General features: G+C 48.1%; 1 non-coding gene across 1 annotated transcript; it reads right to left on the reverse strand.

Annotated features, from left to right (window-relative positions):
- Positions 1-14667: 14667 nt before the first annotated feature.
- Positions 14668-14740, reverse strand: trnav-cac (transfer RNA valine (anticodon CAC)). Its single transcript has one exon. It is a non-coding gene; the product is annotated as a tRNA-Val (tRNA).
- Positions 14741-20725: the final 5985 nt, after the last annotated feature.

Raw genomic sequence — 20725 nt, forward strand, 5'->3', positions numbered from 1 at the left:
CTGGAGAAGACTGGACAACCCTGATCTAAAGCAAATAACCACTGAGGTAAGTGCCACTTTGTGAGTTCTGAATCCGTCATGCCGGCTCGACGTCACTCGATGAACAGGGAAGGAACCGGGAGATGAGAAGACTTCCCACGGTTGACGAATGGCGATTTCAAGTTGAGGGTGCGTTTGCTTTGCGTTTTCCCGCTTGGAGGTGGGGAATTACAAGTTGCAACCTCGTGTCAAGCGCATCAGTACTCTTGTCTTCTTGATGAAGGAAAGAGCCAGGCTTCCACATTCAGTGGAAAAGCAGAGACTGCCTGTGATTTTGCAAGCAGCTGTTATCTGCCTTGCTACAAAAGCTCAGTGGAAGGGAAACCGCTCCCAGTTGACCTGGGTTCGATTCCCGGGCAATGCACCGATTGTAACTTGGAGCGTCTCGTGGTATTTAATCTTAGTTGGCGGATAAGGAAGGAATCACCTACCTGAGAATGAGTTGGTCAACAGAATGTGCCATAGGCTTCTCTGCAGGCCTCCTACGACTCCTTCTGCTTCCCACTTGAGTTCTTAGTGCTCTCTTTGCTGTTTGTAAACACGTCAGCATGCAACAGGGCACGTTTGACCCGTGAACAGGGGCGAAAAGGTGAGAACATGCGGTCTCTCCGTGTCTGTCTCTTGTTAGCGACAAGCTAGCATGCAAACTGTGATGAGAGGTGTCCATTTTCCGCGATCAGCCATCTATATAGTCAATGTTTTATATTTAATAAGCAAATATGTCTATATGCTGATTGGTCTTAAGCAGCGTTGTCCAATCTTCAGCTTTTGGTTCCAATCTAGCAGGAGCCACACCTGATTCCAATTGTTGGCTCCGCTGATCTTGGCTTTCAATAGACTAAAGTGTGGCTTCTGCTTGGTTACAATGACAACCTGCAACCACACTGGCCCATTCTGGAGAAGACTGGACAACCCTGATCTAAAGCAAATAACCACTGAGGTAAGTGCCACTTTGTGAGTTCTGAATCCGTCATGCCGGCTCGACGTCACTCGATGAACAGGGAAGGAACCGGGAGATGAGAAGACTTCCCACGGTTGAGGAATGGCAATTTCAGGTTGAGGGTGCGTTTGCTTTGCGTTTTCCCGCTTGGAGGTGGGGAATTACAAGTTGCAACCTCGTGTCAAGCGCATCAGTACTCTTGTCTTCTTGATGAAGGAAAGAGCCAGGCTTCCACATTCAGTGGAAAAGCAGAGACTGCCTGTGATTTTGCAAGCAGCTGTTATCTGCCTTGCTACAAAAGCTCAGTGGAAGGGAAACCGCTCCCAGTTGACCTGGGTTCGATTCCCGGCCAATGCACCGATTGTAACTTGGAGCGTCTCGTGGTATTTCATGGTAGTTGGCGGATAAGGAAGGAATCACCTACCTGAGAATGAGTTGGTCAACAGAATGTGCCATAGGCTTCTCTGCAGGCCTCCTACGACTCCTTCTGCTTCCCACTTGAGTTCTTAGTGCTCTCTTTGCTGTTTGTAAACACGTCATTATGCAACAGGGCACGTTTGACCCGTGAACAGGGGCGAAAAGGTGAGAACATGCGGTCTCTCCGTGTCTGTCTCTTGTTAGCGACAAGCTAGCATGCAAACTGTGATGAGAGGTGTCCATTTTCCGCGATCAGCCATCTATATAGTCAATGTTTTATATTTAATAAGCAAATATGTCTATATGCTGATTGGTCATAAGCAGCGTTGTCCAATCTTCAGCTTTTGGTTCCAATCTAGCAGGAGCCACACCTGATTCCAATTGTTGGCTCCGCTGATCTTGGCTTTCAATAGACTAAAGTGTGGCTTCTGCTTGGTTAGAATGACAACCTGCAACCACACTGGCCCATTCTGGAGAAGACTGGACAACCCTGATCTAAAGCAAATAACCACTGAGGTAAGTGCCACATTGTGAGTTCTGAATCCGTCATGCCGGCTCGACGTCACTCGATGAACAGGGAAGGAACCGGGAGATGAGAAGACTTCCCACGGTTGAGGAATGGCAATTTCAGGTTGAGGTTGCGTTTGCTTTGCGTTTTCCCGCTTGGAGGTGGGGAATTACAAGTTGCAACCTCGTGTCAAGCGCATCAGTACTCTTGTCTTCTTGATGAAGTAAAGAGCCAGGCTTCCACATTCAGTGGAAAAGCAGAGACTGCCTGTGATTTTGCAAGCAGCTGTTATCTGCCTTGCTACAAAAGCTCAGTGGAAGGGAAACCGCTCCCAGTTGACCTGGGTTCGATTCCCGGCCAATGCACCGATTGTAACTTGGAGCGTCTCGTGGTATTTCATGGTAGTTGGCGGATAAGGAAGGAATCACCTACCTGAGAATGAGTTGGTCAACAGAATGTGCCATAGGCTTCTCTGCAGGCCTCCTACGACTCTTTCTGCTTCCCACTTGAGTTTTTAGTGCTCTCTTTGCTGTTTGTAAACACGTCAGCATGCAACAGGGCACGTTTGACCCGTGAACAGGGGCGAAAAGGTGAGAACATGCGGTCTCTCCGTGTCTGTCTCTTGTTAGCGACAAGCTAGCATGCAAACTGTGATGAGAGGTGTCCATTTTCCGCGATCAGCCATCTATATAGTCAATGTTTTATATTTAATAAGCAAATATGTCTATATGCTGATTGGTCTTAAGCAGCGTTGTCCAATCTTCAGCTTTTGGTTCCAATCTAGCAGGAGCCACACCTGATTCCAATTGTTGGCTCCGCTGATCTTGGCTTTCAATAGACTAAAGTCTGGCTTCTGCTTGGTTAGAATGACAACCTGCAACCACACTGGCCCATTCTGGATAAGACTGGACAACCCTGATCTAAAGCAAATAACCACTGAGGTAAGTGCCACTTTGTGAGTTCTGAATCCGTCATGCCGGCTCGACGTCACTCGATGAACAGGGAAGGAACCGGGAGATGAGAAGACTTCCCACGGTTGAGGAATGGCAATTTCAGGTTGAGGGTGCGTTTGCTTTGCGTTTTCCCGCTTGGAGGTGGGGAATTACAAGTCGCGACCTCGTGTCAAGCGCATCAGTACTCTTGTCTTCTTGATGAAGGAAAGAGCCAGGCTTCCACATTCAGTGGAAAAGCAGAGACTGCCGGTGATTTTGCAAGCAGCTGTTATCTGCCTTGCTACAAAAGCTCAATGGAAGGGAAACCGCTCCCAGTTGACCCGGCTTCAATTCTTGGCCCGTCCACGGGTTGTAGCTTGGAGCTTCTCCAGGTACTTTATGGTAGTTGGCACAAAAGGAAGGAATCACCTACCTGAGAATGAGTTGGTCAACAGAATGTGCCATAGGCTTCTCTGCAGGCCTCCTACGACTCTTTCTGCTTCCCACTTGAGTTCTTAGTGCTCTCTTTGCTGTTTGTAAACACGTCAGCATGCAACAGGGCACGTTTGACCCGTGAACAGGGGCGAAAAGGTGAGAACATGCGGTCTCTCCGTGTCTGTCTCTTGTTAGCGACAAGCTAGCATGCAAACTGTGATGAGAGGTGTCCATTTTCCGCGATCAGCCATCTATATAGTCAATGTTTTATATTTAATAAGCAAATATGTCTATATGCTGATTGGTCTTAAGCAGCGTTGTCCAATCTTCAGCTTTTGGTTCCAATCTAGCAGGAGCCACACCTGATTCCAATTGTTGGCTCCGCTGATCTTGGCTTTCAATAGACTAAAGTGTGGCTTCTGCTTGGTTAGAATGACAACCTGCAACCACACTGGCCCATTCTGGAGAAGACTGGACAACCCTGATCTAAAGCAAATAACCACTGAGGTAAGTGCCACTTTGTGAGTTCTGAATCCGTCATGCCGGCTCGACGTCACTCGATGAACAGGGAAGGAACCGGGAGATGAGAAGACTTCCCACTGTTGACGAATGGCGATTTCAAGTTGAGGGTGCGTTTGCATTGCGTTTTCCCGCTTGGAGGTGGGGAATTACAAGTCGCAACCTCGTGTCAAGCGCATCATTACTCTTGTCTTCTTGATGAAGGAAAGAGCCAGGCTTCCACATTCAGTGGAAAAGCAGAGACTGCCCGTGATTTTGCAAGCAGCTGTTATCTGCCTTGCTACAAAAGCTCAATGGAAGGGAAACCGCTCCCAGTTGACCCGGCTTCAATTCTTGGCCCGTCCACGGGTTGTAGCTTGGAGCTTCTCCAGGTACTCTATGGTAGTTGGCACAAAAGGAAGGAATCACCTACCTGAGAATGAGTTGGTCAACAGAATGTGCCATAGGCTTCTCTGCAGGCCTCCTACGACTCTTTCTGCTTCCCACTTGAGTTCTTAGTGCTCTCTTTGCTGTTTGTAAACACGTCAGCATGCAACAGGGCACGTTTGACCCGTGAACAGGGGCGAAAAGGTGAGAACATGCGGTCTCTCCGTGTCTGTCTCTTGTTAGCGACAAGCTAGCATGCAAACTGTGATGAGAGGTGTCCATTTTCCGCGATCAGCCATCTATATAGTCAATGTTTTATATTTAATAAGCAAATATGTCTATATGCTGATTGGTCTTAAGCAGCGTTGTCCAATCTTCAGCTTTTGGTTCCAATCTAGCAGGAGCCACACCTGATTCCAATTGTTGGCTCCGCTGATCTTGGCTTTCAATAGACTAAAGTGTGGCTTCTGCTTGGTTAGAATGACAACCTGCAACCACACTGGCCCATTCTGGAGAAGACTGGACAACCCTGATCTAAAGCAAATAACCACTGAGGTAAGTGCCACATTGTGAGTTCTGAATCCGTCATGCCGGCTCGACGTCACTCGATGAACAGGGAAGGAACCGGGAGATGAGAAGACTTCCCACGGTTGACGAATGGCGATTTCAAGTTGAGGGTGCGTTTGCTTTGCGTTTTCCCGCTTGGAGGTGGGGAATTACAAGTCGCAACCTCGTGTCAAGCGCATCAGTACTCTTGTCTTCTTGATGAAGGAAAGAGCCAGGCTTCCACATTCAGTGGAAAAGCAGAGACTGCCTGTGATTTTGCAAGCAGCTGTTATCTGCCTTGCTACAAAAGCTCAATGGAAGGGAAACCGCTCCCAGTTGACCCGGCTTCAATTCTTGGCCCGTCCACGGGTTGTAGCTTGGAGCTTCTCCAGGTACTTTATGGTAGTTGGCACAAAAGGAAGGAATCACCTACCTGAGAATGAGTTGGTCAACAGAATGTGCCATAGGCTTCTCTGCAGGCCTCCTACGACTCTTTCTGCTTCCCACTTGAGTTCTTAGTGCTCTCTTTGCTGTTTGTAAACACGTCAGCATGCAACAGGGCACGTTTGACCCGTGAACAGGGGCGAAAAGGTGAGAACATGCGGTCTCTCCGTGTCTGTCTCTTGTTAGCGACAAGCTAGCATGCAAACTGTGATGAGAGGTGTCCATTTTCCGCGATCAGCCATCTATATAGTCAATGTTTTATATTTAATAAGCAAATATGTCTATATGCTGATTGGTCTTAAGCAGCGTTGTCCAATCTTCAGCTTTTGGTTCCAATCTAGCAGGAGCCACACCTGATTCCAATTGATGGCTCCGCTGATCTTGGCTTTCAATAGACTAAAGTGTGGCTTCTGCTTGGTTAGAATGACAACCTGCAACCACACTGGCCCATTCTGGAGACGACTGGACAACCCTGATCTAAAGCAAATAACCACTGAGGTAAGTGCCACTTTGTGAGTTCTGAATCCGTCATGCCGGCTCGACGTCACTCGATGAACAGGGAAGGAACCGGGAGATGAGAAGACTTCCCACGGTTGACGAATGGCGATTTCAAGTTGAGGGTGCGTTTGCTTTGCGTTTTCCCGCTTGGAGGTGGGGAATTACAAGTCGCAACCTCGTGTCAAGCGCATCAGTACTCTTGTCTTCTTGATGAAGGAAAGAGCCAGGCTTCCACATTCAGTGGAAAAGCAGAGACTGCCTGTGATTTTGCAAGCAGCTGTTATCTGCCTTGCTACAAAAGCTCAGTGGAAGGGAAACCGCTCCCAGTTGACCTGGGTTCGATTCCCGGCCAATGCACCGATTGTAACTTGGAGCGTCTCGTGGTATTTCATGGTAGTTGGCGGATAAGGAAGGAATCACCTACCTGAGAATGAGTTGGTCAACAGAATGTGCCATAGGCTTCTCTGCAGGCCTCCTACGACTCTTTCTGCTTCCCACTTGAGTTCTTAGTGCTCTCTTTGCTGTTTGTAAACACGTCAGCATGCAACAGGGCACGTTTGACCCGTGAACAGGGGCGAAAAGGTGAGAACATGCGGTCTCTCCGTGTCTGTCTCTTGTTAGCGACAAGCTAGCATGCAAACTGTGATGAGAGGTGTCCATTTTCCGCGATCAGCCATCTATATAGTCAATGTTTTATATTTAATAAGCAAATATGTCTATATGCTGATTGGTCTTAAGCAGCGTTGTCCAATCTTCAGCTTTTGGTTCCAATCAAGCAGGAGCCACACCTGATTCCAATTGTTGGCTCCGCTGATCTTGGCTTTCAATAGACTAAAGTGTGGCTTCTGCTTGGTTAGAATGACAACCTGCAACCACACTGGCCCATTCTGGATAAGACTGGACAACCCTGATCTAAAGCAAATAACCACTGAGGTAAGTGCCACTTTGTGAGTTCTGAATCCGTCATGCCGGCTCGACATCACTCGATGAACAGGGAAGGAACCGGGAGATGAGAAGACTTCCCACTGTTGACGAATGGCGATTTCAAGTTGAGGGTGCGTTTGCATTGTGTTTTCCCGCTTGGAGGTGGGGAATTACAAGTCGCAACCTCGTGTCAAGCGCATCATTACTCTTGTCTTCTTGATGAAGGAAAGAGCCAGGCTTCCACATTCAGTGGAAAAGCAGAGACTGCCCGTGATTTTGCAAGCAGCTGTTATCTGCCTTGCTACAAAAGCTCAATGGAAGGGAAACCGCTCCCAGTTGACCCGGCTTCAATTCTTGGCCCGTCCACGGGTTGTAGCTTGGAGCTTCTCCAGGTACTCTATGGTAGTTGGCACAAAAGGAAGGAATCACCTACCTGAGAATGAGTTGGTCAACAGAATGTGCCATAGGCTTCTCTGCAGGCCTCCTACGACTCTTTCTGCTTCCCACTTGAGTTCTTAGTGCTCTCTTTGCTGTTTGTAAACACGTCAGCATGCAACAGGGCACGTTTGACCCGTGAACAGGGGCGAAAAGGTGAGAACATGCGGTCTCTCCGTGTCTGTCTCTTGTTAGCGACAAGCTAGCATGCAAACTGTGATGAGAGGTGTCCATTTTCCGCGATCAGCCATCTATATAGTCAATGTTTTATATTTAATAAGCAAATATGTCTATATGCTGATTGGTCTTAAGCAGCGTTGTCCAATCTTCAGCTTTTGGTTCCAATCTAGCAGGAGCCACACCTGATTCCAATTGTTGGCTCCGCTGATCTTGGCTTTCAATAGACTAAAGTGTGGCTTCTGCTTGGTTAGAATGACAACCTGCAACCACACTGGCCCATTCTGGAGAAGACTGGACAACCCTGATCTAAAGCAAATAACCACTGAGGTAAGTGCCACATTGTGAGTTCTGAATCCGTCATGCCGGCTCGACGTCACTCGATGAACAGGGAAGGAACCGGGAGATGAGAAGACTTCCCACGGTTGAGGAATGGCAATTTCAGGTTGAGGGTGCGTTTGCTTTGCGTTTTCCCGCTTGGAGGTGGGGAATTACAAGTTGCAACCTCGTGTCAAGCGCATCAGTACTCTTGTCTTCTTGATGAAGGAAAGAGCCAGGCTTCCACATTCAGTGGAAAAGCAGAGACTGCCTGTGATTTTGCAAGCAGCTGTTATCTGCCTTGCTACAAAAGCTCAGTGGAAGGGAAACCGCTCCCAGTTGACCTGGGTTCGATTCCCGGGCAATGCACCGATTGTAACTTGGAGCGTCTCGTGGTATTTAATCTTAGTTGGCGGATAAGGAAGGAATCACCTACCTGAGAATGAGTTGGTCAACAGAATGTGCCATAGGCTTCTCTGCAGGCCTCCTACGACTCCTTCTGCTTCCCACTTGAGTTCTTAGTGCTCTCTTTGCTGTTTGTAAACACGTCAGCATGCAACAGGGCACGTTTGACCCGTGAACAGGGGCGAAAAGGTGAGAACATGCGGTCTCTCCGTGTCTGTCTCTTGTTAGCGACAAGCTAGCATGCAAACTGTGATGAGAGGTGTCCATTTTCCGCGATCAGCCATCTATATAGTCAATGTTTTATATTTAATAAGCAAATATGTCTATATGCTGATTGGTCTTAAGCAGCGTTGTCCAATCTTCAGCTTTTGGTTCCAATCTAGCAGGAGCCACACCTGATTCCAATTGTTGGCTCCGCTGATCTTGGCTTTCAATAGACTAAAGTGTGGCTTCTGCTTGGTTACAATGACAACCTGCAACCACACTGGCCCATTCTGGAGAAGACTGGACAACCCTGATCTAAAGCAAATAACCACTGAGGTAAGTGCCACTTTGTGAGTTCTGAATCCGTCATGCCGGCTCGACGTCACTCGATGAACAGGGAAGGAACCGGGAGATGAGAAGACTTCCCACGGTTGAGGAATGGCAATTTCAGGTTGAGGGTGCGTTTGCTTTGCGTTTTCCCGCTTGGAGGTGGGGAATTACAAGTTGCAACCTCGTGTCAAGCGCATCAGTACTCTTGTCTTCTTGATGAAGGAAAGAGCCAGGCTTCCACATTCAGTGGAAAAGCAGAGACTGCCTGTGATTTTGCAAGCAGCTGTTATCTGCCTTGCTACAAAAGCTCAGTGGAAGGGAAACCGCTCCCAGTTGACCTGGGTTCGATTCCCGGCCAATGCACCGATTGTAACTTGGAGCGTCTCGTGGTATTTCATGGTAGTTGGCGGATAAGGAAGGAATCACCTACCTGAGAATGAGTTGGTCAACAGAATGTGCCATAGGCTTCTCTGCAGGCCTCCTACGACTCCTTCTGCTTCCCACTTGAGTTCTTAGTGCTCTCTTTGCTGTTTGTAAACACGTCATTATGCAACAGGGCACGTTTGACCCGTGAACAGGGGCGAAAAGGTGAGAACATGCGGTCTCTCCGTGTCTGTCTCTTGTTAGCGACAAGCTAGCATGCAAACTGTGATGAGAGGTGTCCATTTTCCGCGATCAGCCATCTATATAGTCAATGTTTTATATTTAATAAGCAAATATGTCTATATGCTGATTGGTCATAAGCAGCGTTGTCCAATCTTCAGCTTTTGGTTCCAATCTAGCAGGAGCCACACCTGATTCCAATTGTTGGCTCCGCTGATCTTGGCTTTCAATAGACTAAGTCTGGCTTCTGCTTGGTTAGAATGACAACCTGCAACCACACTGGCCCATTCTGGATAAGACTGGACAACCCTGATCTAAAGCAAATAACCACTGAGGTAAGTGCCACTTTGTGAGTTCTGAATCCGTCATGCCGGCTCGACGTCACTCGATGAACAGGGAAGGAACCGGGAGATGAGAAGACTTCCCACGGTTGAGGAATGGCAATTTCAGGTTGAGGGTGCGTTTGCTTTGCGTTTTCCCGCTTGGAGGTGGGGAATTACAAGTCGCGACCTCGTGTCAAGCGCATCAGTACTCTTGTCTTCTTGATGAAGGAAAGAGCCAGGCTTCCACATTCAGTGGAAAAGCAGAGACTGCCGGTGATTTTGCAAGCAGCTGTTATCTGCCTTGCTACAAAAGCTCAATGGAAGGGAAACCGCTCCCAGTTGACCCGGCTTCAATTCTTGGCCCGTCCACGGGTTGTAGCTTGGAGCTTCTCCAGGTACTTTATGGTAGTTGGCACAAAAGGAAGGAATCACCTACCTGAGAATGAGTTGGTCAACAGAATGTGCCATAGGCTTCTCTGCAGGCCTCCTACGACTCTTTCTGCTTCCCACTTGAGTTCTTAGTGCTCTCTTTGCTGTTTGTAAACACGTCAGCATGCAACAGGGCACGTTTGACCCGTGAACAGGGGCGAAAAGGTGAGAACATGCGGTCTCTCCGTGTCTGTCTCTTGTTAGCGACAAGCTAGCATGCAAACTGTGATGAGAGGTGTCCATTTTCCGCGATCAGCCATCTATATAGTCAATGTTTTATATTTAATAAGCAAATATGTCTATATGCTGATTGGTCTTAAGCAGCGTTGTCCAATCTTCAGCTTTTGGTTCCAATCTAGCAGGAGCCACACCTGATTCCAATTGTTGGCTCCGCTGATCTTGGCTTTCAATAGACTAAAGTGTGGCTTCTGCTTGGTTAGAATGACAACCTGCAACCACACTGGCCCATTCTGGAGAAGACTGGACAACCCTGATCTAAAGCAAATAACCACTGAGGTAAGTGCCACTTTGTGAGTTCTGAATCCGTCATGCCGGCTCGACGTCACTCGATGAACAGGGAAGGAACCGGGAGATGAGAAGACTTCCCACTGTTGACGAATGGCGATTTCAAGTTGAGGGTGCGTTTGCATTGCGTTTTCCCGCTTGGAGGTGGGGAATTACAAGTCGCAACCTCGTGTCAAGCGCATCATTACTCTTGTCTTCTTGATGAAGGAAAGAGCCAGGCTTCCACATTCAGTGGAAAAGCAGAGACTGCCCGTGATTTTGCAAGCAGCTGTTATCTGCCTTGCTACAAAAGCTCAATGGAAGGGAAACCTGCTCCCAGTTGACCCGGCTTCAATTCTTGGCCCGTCCACGGGTTGTAGCTTGGAGCTTCTCCAGGTACTCTATGGTAGTTGGCACAAAAGGAAGGAATCACCTACCTGAGAATGAGTTGGTCAACAGAATGTGCCATAGGCTTCTCTGCAGGCCTCCTACGACTCTTTCTGCTTCCCACTTGAGTTCTTAGTGCTCTCTTTGCTGTTTGTAAACACGTCAGCATGCAACAGGGCACGTTTGACCCGTGAACAGGGGCGAAAAGGTGAGAACATGCGGTCTCTCCGTGTCTGTCTCTTGTTAGCGACAAGCTAGCATGCAAACTGTGATGAGAGGTGTCCATTTTCCGCGATCAGCCATCTATATAGTCAATGTTTTATATTTAATAAGCAAATATGTCTATATGCTGATTGGTCTTAAGCAGCGTTGTCCAATCTTCAGCTTTTGGTTCCAATTTAGCAGGAGCCACACCTGATTCCAATTGTTGGCTCCGCTGATCTTGGCTTTCAATAGACTAAAGTGTGGCTTCTGCTTGGTTACAATGACAACCTGCAACCACACTGGCCCATTCTGGAGAAGACTGGACAACCCTGATCTAAAGCAAATAACCACTGAGGTAAGTGCCACATTGTGAGTTCTGAATCCGTCATGCCGGCTCGACGTCACTCGATGAACAGGGAAGGAACCGGGAGATGAGAAGACTTCCCACGGTTGACGAATGGCGATTTCAAGTTGAGGGTGCGTTTGCTTTGCGTTTTCCCGCTTGGAGGTGGGGAATTACAAGTCGCAACCTCGTGTCAAGCGCATCAGTACTCTTGTCTTCTTGATGAAGGAAAGAGCCAGGCTTCCACATTCAGTGGAAAAGCAGAGACTGCCCGTGATTTTGCAAGCAGCTGTTATCTGCCTTGCTACAAAAGCTCAATGGAAGGGAAACCGCTCCCAGTTGACCCGGCTTCAATTCTTGGCCCGTCCACGGGTTGTAGCTTGGAGCTTCTCCAGGTACTTTATGGTAGTTGGCACAAAAGGAAGGAATCACCTACCTGAGAATGAGTTGGTCAACAGAATGTGCCATAGGCTTCTCTGCAGGCCTCCTACGACTCTTTCTGCTTCCCACTTGAGTTCTTAGTGCTCTCTTTGCTGTTTGTAAACACGTCAGCATGCAACAGGGCACGTTTGACCCGTGAACAGGGGCGAAAAGGTGAGAACATGCGGTCTCTCCGTGTCTGTCTCTTGTTAGCGACAAGCTAGCATGCAAACTGTGATGAGAGGTGTCCATTTTCCGCGATCAGCCATCTATATAGTCAATGTTTTATATTTAATAAGCAAATATGTCTATATGCTGATTGGTCTTAAGCAGCGTTGTCCAATCTTCAGCTTTTGGTTCCAATCTAGCAGGAGCCACACCTGATTCCAATTGTTGGCTCCGCTGATCTTGGCTTTCAATAGACTAAAGTGTGGCTTCTGCTTGGTTAGAATGACAACCTGCAACCACACTGGCCCATTCTGGAGAAGACTGGACAACCCTGATCTAAAGCAAATAACCACTGAGGTAAGTGCCACTTTGTGAGTTCTGAATCCGTCATGCCGGCTCGACGTCACTCGATGAACAGGGAAGGAACCGGGAGATGAGAAGACTTCCCACGGTTGAGGAATGGCGATTTCAAGTTGAGGGTGCGTTTGCTTTGCGTTTTCCCGCTTGGAGGTGGGGAATTACAAGTCGCAACCTCGTGTCAAGCGCATCAGTACTCTTGTCTTCTTGATGAAGGAAAGAGCCAGGCTTCCACATTCAGTGGAAAAGCAGAGACTGCCCGTGATTTTGCAAGCAGCTGTTATCTGCCTTGCTACAAAAGCTCAATGGAAGGGAAACCGCTCCCAGTTGACCCGGCTTCAATTCTTGGCCCGTCCACGGGTTGTAGCTTGGAGCTTCTCCAGGTACTCTATGGTAGTTGGCACAAAAGGAAGGAATCACCTACCTGAGAATGAGTTGGTCAACAGAATGTGCCATAGGCTTCTCTGCAGGCCTCCTACGACTCTTTCTGCTTCCCACTTGAGTTCTTAGTGCTCTCTTTGCTGTTTGTAAACACGTCAGCATGCAACAGGGCACGTTTGACCCGTGAACAGGGGCGAAAAGGTGAGAACATGCGGTCTCTCCGTGTCTGTCTCTTGTTAGCGACAAGCTAGCATGCAAACTGTGATGAGAGGTGTCCATTTTCCGCGATCAGCCATCTATATAGTCAATGTTTTATATTTAATAAGCAAATATGTCTATATGCTGATTGGTCTTAAGCAGCGTTGTCCAATCTTCAGCTTTTGGTTCCAATCTAGCAGGAGCCACACCTGATTCCAATTGTTGGCTCCGCTGATCTTGGCTTTCAATAGACTAAAGTGTGGCTTCTGCTTGGTTAGAATGACAACCTGCAACCACACTGGCCCATTCTGGAGAAGACTGGACAACCCTGATCTAAAGCAAATAACCACTGAGGTAAGTGCCACATTGTGAGTTCTGAATCCGTCATGCCGGCTCGACGTCACTCGATGAACAGGGAAGGAACCGGGAGATGAGAAGACTTCCCACGGTTGACGAATGGCGATTTCAAGTTGAGGGTGCGTTTGCTTTGCGTTTTCCCGCTTGGAGGTGGGGAATTACAAGTCGCAACCTCGTGTCAAGCGCATCAGTACTCTTGTCTTCTTGATGAAGGAAAGAGCCAGGCTTCCACATTCAGTGGAAAAGCAGAGACTGCCTGTGATTTTGCAAGCAGCTGTTATCTGCCTTGCTACAAAAGCTCAATGGAAGGGAAACCGCTCCCAGTTGACCCGGCTTCAATTCTTGGCCCGTCCACGGGTTGTAGCTTGGAGCTTCTCCAGGTACTTTATGGTAGTTGGCACAAAAGGAAGGAATCACCTACCTGAGAATGAGTTGGTCAACAGAATGTGCCATAGGCTTCTCTGCAGGCCTCCTACGACTCTTTCTGCTTCCCACTTGAGTTCTTAGTGCTCTCTTTGCTGTTTGTAAACACGTCAGCATGCAACAGGGCACGTTTGACCCGTGAACAGGGGCGAAAAGGTGAGAACATGCGGTCTCTCCGTGTCTGTCTCTTGTTAGCGACAAGCTAGCATGCAAACTGTGATGAGAGGTGTCCATTTTCCGCGATCAGCCATCTATATAGTCAATGTTTTATATTTAATAAGCAAATATGTCTATATGCTGATTGGTCTTAAGCAGCGTTGTCCAATCTTCAGCTTTTGGTTCCAATCTAGCAGGAGCCACACCTGATTCCAATTGTTGGCTCCGCTGATCTTGGCTTTCAATAGACTAAAGTGTGGCTTCTGCTTGGTTAGAATGACAACCTGCAACCACACTGGCCCATTCTGGAGAAGACTGGACAACCCTGATCTAAAGCAAATAACCACTGAGGTAAGTGCCACTTTGTGAGTTCTGAATCCGTCATGCCGGCTCGACGTCACTCGATGAACAGGGAAGGAACCGGGAGATGAGAAGACTTCCCACGGTTGAGGAATGGCGATTTCAAGTTGAGGGTGCGTTTGCTTTGCGTTTTCCCGCTTGGAGGTGGGGAATTACAAGTCGCAACCTCGTGTCAAGCGCATCAGTACTCTTGTCTTCTTGATGAAGGAAAGAGCCAGGCTTCCACATTCAGTGGAAAAGCAGAGACTGCCCGTGATTTTGCAAGCAGCTGTTATCTGCCTTGCTACAAAAGCTCAATGGAAGGGAAACCGCTCCCAGCCTTTTTCGGGCTCAGACCTCTTGCAGACCTCTCGAGGTGAACTCGGCCAGCAGTACTTTACGGCAAACTTTCCAGTCAAGCACAGAGTCTTGTTGAGCAACGAAAGAGCCAGGCTTCCACTTTCTGGGGAAAACCAGAGGCTCCCTTTCATTTGGTAAGCAAATATTAACTGCTTTGCTACAAAAGAAGGAAATCTCCTCTGTAAAGGAGGTCTTGCTTTCTGGCTGTTCCTAGAGGACCTGATCCTACAGTGATGACAACCGCTCAGTCATTAAAGCAATGTTCAGAAATTCTAGCTTGTTTCTGCCCGGTCTCGAACCAGGGATCTTTTGCATGTGAGGCAAACGTGATAACCACTACACTACAGAAACCAAGGTGCCACTTTGGCTGTTGCCTATGGTCTTCTGATGAGAAGCGCACATACGTACACTTTGTTCACCAGAGCGGAATGGTGCAGCGTGGCATTGGTGGTATAGTGGTGAGCATAGCTCCAGTCTAAGCAGTTGACCCGGCTTCAATTCTTGGCCCGTCCACGGGTTGTAGCTTGGAGCTTCTCCAGGTACTTTATGGTAGTTGGCACAAAAGGAAGGAATCACCTACCTGAGAATGAGTTGGTCAACAGAATGTGCCATAGGCTTCTCTGCAGGCCTCCTACGACTCTTTCTGCTTCCCACTTGAGTTCTTAGTGCTCTCTTTGCTGTTTGTAAACACGTCAGCATGCAACAGGGCACGTTTGACCCGTGAACAGGGGCGAAAAGGTGAGAACATGCGGTCTCTCCGTGTCTGTCTCTTGTTAGCGACAAGCTAGCATGCAAACTGTGATGAGAGGTGTCCATTTTCCGCGATCAGCCATCTATATAGTCAATGTTTTATATTTAATAAGCAAATATGTCTATATGCTGATTGGTCTTAAGCAGCGTTGTCCAATCTTCAGCTTTTGGTTCCAATCTAGCAGGAGCCACACCTGATTCCAATTGTTGGCTCCGCTGATCTTGGCTTTCAATAGACTAAAGTGTGGCTTCTGCTTGGTTAGAATGACAACCTGCAACCACACTGGCCCATTCTGGATAAGACTGGACAACCCTGATCTAAAGCAAATAACCACTGAGGTAAGTGCCACTTTGTGAGTTCTGAATCCGTCATGCCGGCTCGACGTCACTCGATGAACAGGGAAGGAACCGGGAGATGAGAAGACTTCCCACCGTTGAGGAATGGCAATTTCAGGTTGAGGGTGCGTTTGCTTTGCGTTTTCCCGCTTGGAAGTGGGGAATTACAAGTTGCAACCTCGTGTCAAGCGCATCGGTACACTTGTCTTCTTGATGAAGGAAAGAGCCAGGCTTCCACATTCAGTGGAAAAGCAGAGACTGCCTGTGATTTTGCAAGCAGCTGTTATCTGCCTTGCTACAAAAGCTCAGTGGAAGGGAAACCGCTCCCAGTTGACCTGGGTTCGATTCCCGGCCAATGCACCGATTGTAACTTGGAGCGTCTCGTGGTATTTCATGGTAGTTGGCGGATAAGGAAGGAATCACCTACCTGAGAATGAGTTGGTCAACAGAATGTGCCATAGGCTTCTCTGCAGGCCTCCTACGACTCTTTCTGCTTCCCACTTGAGTTCTTAGTGCTCTCTTTGCTGTTTGTAAACACGTCAGCATGCAACAGGGCACGTTTGACCCGTGAACAGGGGCGAAAAGGTGAGAACATGCGGTCTCTCCGTGTCTGTCTCTTGTTAGCGACAAGCTAGCATGCAAACTGTGATGAGAGGTGTCCATTTTCCGCGATCAGCCATCTATATAGTCAATGTTTTATATTTAATAAGCAAATATGTCTATATGCTGATTGGTCTTAAGCAGCGTTGTCCAATCTTCAGCTTTTGGTTCCAATCTAGCAGGAGCCACACCTGATTCCAATTGTTGGCTCCGCTGATCTTGGCTTTCAATAGACTAAAGTGTGGCTTCTGCTTGGTTAGAATGACAACCTGCAACCACACTGGCCCATTCTGGAGAAGACTGGACAACCCTGATCTAAAGCAAATAACCACTGAGGTAAGTGCCACTTTGTGAGTTCTGAATCCGTCATGCCGGCTCGACGTCACTCGATGAACAGGGAAGGAACCGGGAGATGAGAAGACTTCCCACTGTTGACGAATGGCGATTTCAAGTTGAGGGTGCGTTTGCATTGCGTTTTCCCGCTTGGAGGTGGGGAATTACAAGTCGCAACCTCGTGTCAAGCGCATCATTACTCTTGTCTTCTTGATGAAGGAAAGAGCCAGGCTTCCACATTCAGTGGAAAAGCAGAGACTGCCCGTGATTTTGCAAGCAGCTGTTATCTGCCTTGCTACAAAAGCTCAATGGAAGGGAAACCGCTCCCAGTTGACCCGGCTTCAATTCTTGGCCCGTCCACGGGTTGTAGCTTGGAGCTTCTCCAGGTACTCTATGGTAGTTGGCACAAAAGGAAGGAATCACCTACCTGAGAATGAGTTGGTCAACAGAATGTGCCATAGGCTTCTCTGCAGGCCTCCTACGACTCTTTCTGCTTCCCACTTGAGTTCTTAGTGCTCTCTTTGCTGTTTGTAAACACGTCAGCATGCAACAGGGCACGTTTGACCCGTGAACAGGGGCGAAAAGGTGAGAACATGCGGTCTCTCCGTGTCTGTCTCTTGTTAGCGACAAGCTATCATGCAAACTGTGATGAGAGGTGTCCATTTTCCGCGATCAGCCATCTATATAGTCAATGTTTTATATTTAATAAGCAAATATGTCTATATGCTGATTGGTCTTAAGCAGCGTTGTCCAATCTTCAGCTTTTGGTTCCAATCTAGCAGGAGCCACACCTGATTCCAATTGTTGGCTCCGCTGATCTTGGCTTTCAATAGACTAAAGTCTGGCTTCTGCTTGGTTAGAATGACAACCTGCAACCACACTGGCCCATTCTGGATAAGACTGGACAACCCTGATCTAAAGCAAATAACCACTGAGGTAAGTGCCACTTTGTGAGTTCTGAATCCGTCATGCCGGCTCGACGTCACTCGATGAACAGGGAAGGAACCGGGAGATGAGAAGACTTCCCACGGTTGAGGAATGGCAATTTCAGGTTGAGGGTGCGTTTGCTTTGCGTTTTCCCGCTTGGAGGTGGGGAATTACAAGTCGCAACCTCGTGTCAAGCGCATCAGTACTCTTGTCTTCTTGATGAAGGAAAGAGCCAGGCTTCCACATTCAGTGGAAAAGCAGAGACTGCCGGTGATTTTGCAAGCAGCTGTTATCTGCCTTGCTACAAAAGCTCAATGGAAGGGAAACCGCTCCCAGTTGACCCGGCTTCAATTCTTGGCCCGTCCACGGGTTGTAGCTTGGAGCTTCTCCAGGTACTTTATGGTAGTTGGCACAAAAGGAAGGAATCACCTACCTGAGAATGAGTTGGTCAACAGAATGTGCCATAGGCTTCTCTGCAGGCCTCCTACGACTCTTTCTGCTTCCCACTTGAGTTCTTAGTGCTCTCTTTGCTGTTTGTAAACACGTCAGCATGCAACAGGGCACGTTTGACCCGTGAACAGGGGCGAAAAGGTGAGAACATGCGGTCTCTCCGTGTCTGTCTCTTGTTAGCGACAAGCTAGCATGCAAACTGTGATGAGAGGTGTCCATTTTCCGCGATCAGCCATCTATATAGTCAATGTTTTATATTTAATAAGCAAATATGTCTATATGCTGATTGGTCTTAAGCAGCGTTGTCCAATCTTCAGCTTTTGGTTCCAATCTAGCAGGAGCCACACCTGATTCCAATTGTTGGCTCCGCTGATCTTGGCTTTCAATAGACTAAAGTCTGGCTTCTGCTTGGTTAGAATGACAACCTGCAACCACACTGGCCCATTCTGGAGAAGACTGGACAACCCTGATCTAAAGCAAATAACCACTGAGGTAAGTGCCACTTTGTGAGTTCTGAATCCGTCATGCCGGCTCGACGTCACTCGATGAACAGGGAAGGAACCGGGAGATGAGAAGACTTCCCACTGTTGACGAATGGCGATTTCAAGTTGAGGGTGCGTTTGCATTGCGTTTTCCCGCTTGGAGGTGGGGAATTACAAGTCGCAACCTCGTGTCAAGCGCATCATTACTCTTGTCTTCTTGATGAAGGAAAGAGCCAGGCTTCCACATTCAGTGGAAAAGCAGAGACTGCCCGTGATTTTGCAAGCAGCTGTTATCTGCCTTGCTACAAAAGCTCAATGGAAGGGAAACCGCTCCCAGTTGACCCGGCTTCAATTCTTGGCCCGTCCACGGGTTGTAGCTTGGAGCTTCTCCAGGTACTCTATGGTAGTTGGCACAAAAGGAAGGAATCACCTACCTGAGAATGAGTTGGTCAACAGAATGTGCCATAGGCTTCTCTGCAGGCCTCCTACGACTCTTTCTGCTTCCCACTTGAGTTCTTAGTGCTCTCTTTGCTGTTTGTAAACACGTCAGCATGCAACAGGGCACGTTTGACCCGTGAACAGGGGCGAAAAGGTGAGAACATGCGGTCTCTCCGTGTCTGTCTCTTGTTAGCGACAAGCTAGCATGCAAACTGTGATGAGAGGTGTCCATTTTCCGCGATCAGCCATCTATATAGTCAATGTTTTATATTTAATAAGCAAATATGTCTATATGCTGATTGGTCTTAAGCAGCGTTGTCCAATCTTCAGCTTTTGGTTCCAATCTAGCAGGAGCCACACCTGATTCCAATTGTTGGCTCCGCTGATCTTGGCTTTCAATAGACTAAAGTGTGGCTTCTGCTTGGTTAGAATGACAACCTGCAACCACACTGGCCCATTCTGGATAAGACTGGACAACCCTGATCTAAAGCAAATAACCACCTGAGGTAAGTGCCACTTTGTGAGTTCTGAATCCGTCATGCCGGCTCGACGTCACTCGATGAACAGGGAAGGAACCGGGAGATGAGAAGACTTCCCACGGTTGAGGAATGGCAATTTCAGGTTGAGGGTGCGTTTGCTTTGCGTTTTCCCGCTTGGAGGTGGGGAATTACAAGTCGCAACCTCGTGTCAAGCGCATCAGTACTCTTGTCTTCTTGATGAAGGAAAGAGCCAGGCTTCCACATTCAGTGGAAAAGCAGAGACTGCCGGTGATTTTGCAAGCAGCTGTTATCTGCCTTGCTACAAAAGCTCAAGAAGGGAAACCGCTCCCAGTTGACCCGGCTTCAATTCTTGACCCGTCCACGGGTTGTAGCTTGGAGCTTCTCCAGGTACTTTATGGTAGTTGGCACAAAAGGAAGGAATCACCTACCTGAGAATGAGTTGGTCAACAGAATGTGCCATAGGCTTCTCTGCAGGCCTCCTACGACTCTTTCTGCTTCCCACTTGAGTTCTTAGTGCTCTCTTTGCTGTTTGTAAACACGTCAGCATGCAACAGGGCACGTTTGACCCGTGAACAGGGGCGAAAAGGTGAGAACATGCGGTCTCTCCGTGTCTGTCTCTTGTTAGCGACAAGCTAGCATGCAAACTGTGATGAGAGGTGTCCATTTTCCGCGATCAGCCATCTATATAGTCAATGTTTTATATTTAATAAGCAAATATGTCTATATGCTGATTGGTCTTAAGCAGCGTTGTCCAATCTTCAGCTTTTGGTTCCAATCTAGCAGGAGCCACACCTGATTCCAATTGTTGGCTCCGCTGATCTTGGCTTTCAATAGACTAAAGTGTGGCTTCTGCTTGGTTAGAATGACAACCTGCAACCACACTGGCCCATTCTGGATAAGACTGGACAACCCTGATCTAAAGCAAATAACCACTGAGGTAAGTGCCACTTTGTGAGTTCTGAATCCGTCATGCAAGCTCGACGTCACTCGATGAACAGGGAAGGAACCGGAGATGAGAAGACTTCCCACGGTTGACGAATGGCGATTTCAAGTTGAGGGTGCGTTTGCATTGCGTTTTCCCGCTTGGAGGTGGGGAATTACAAGTCGCAACCTCGTGTCAAGCGCATCATTACTCTTGTCTTCTTGATGAAGGAAAGAGCCAGGCTTCCACATTCAGTGGAAAAGCAGAGACTGCCCGTGATTTTGCAAGCAGCTGTTATCTGCCTTGCTACAAAAGCTCAATGGAAGGGAAACCGCTCCCAGTTGACCCGGCTTCAATTCTTGGCCCGTCCACGGGTTGTAGCTTGGAGCTTCTCCAGGTACTCTATGGTAGTTGGCACAAAAGGAAGGAATCACCTACCTGAGAATGAGTTGGTCAACAGAATGTGCCATAGGCTTCTCTGCAGGCCTCCTACGACTCTTTCTGCTTCCACTTGATTCTTAGTGCTCTCTTTGCTGTTTGTAAACACGTCAGCATGCAACAGGGCACGTTTGACCCGTGAACAGGGGCGAAAAGGTGA

This window comes from Ictalurus punctatus, unplaced genomic scaffold (genome assembly GCF_001660625.3).
Source record: "Ictalurus punctatus breed USDA103 unplaced genomic scaffold, Coco_2.0 Super-Scaffold_100, whole genome shotgun sequence".
In the NCBI taxonomy this organism is placed as follows: domain Eukaryota; kingdom Metazoa; phylum Chordata; class Actinopteri; order Siluriformes; family Ictaluridae; genus Ictalurus; species Ictalurus punctatus.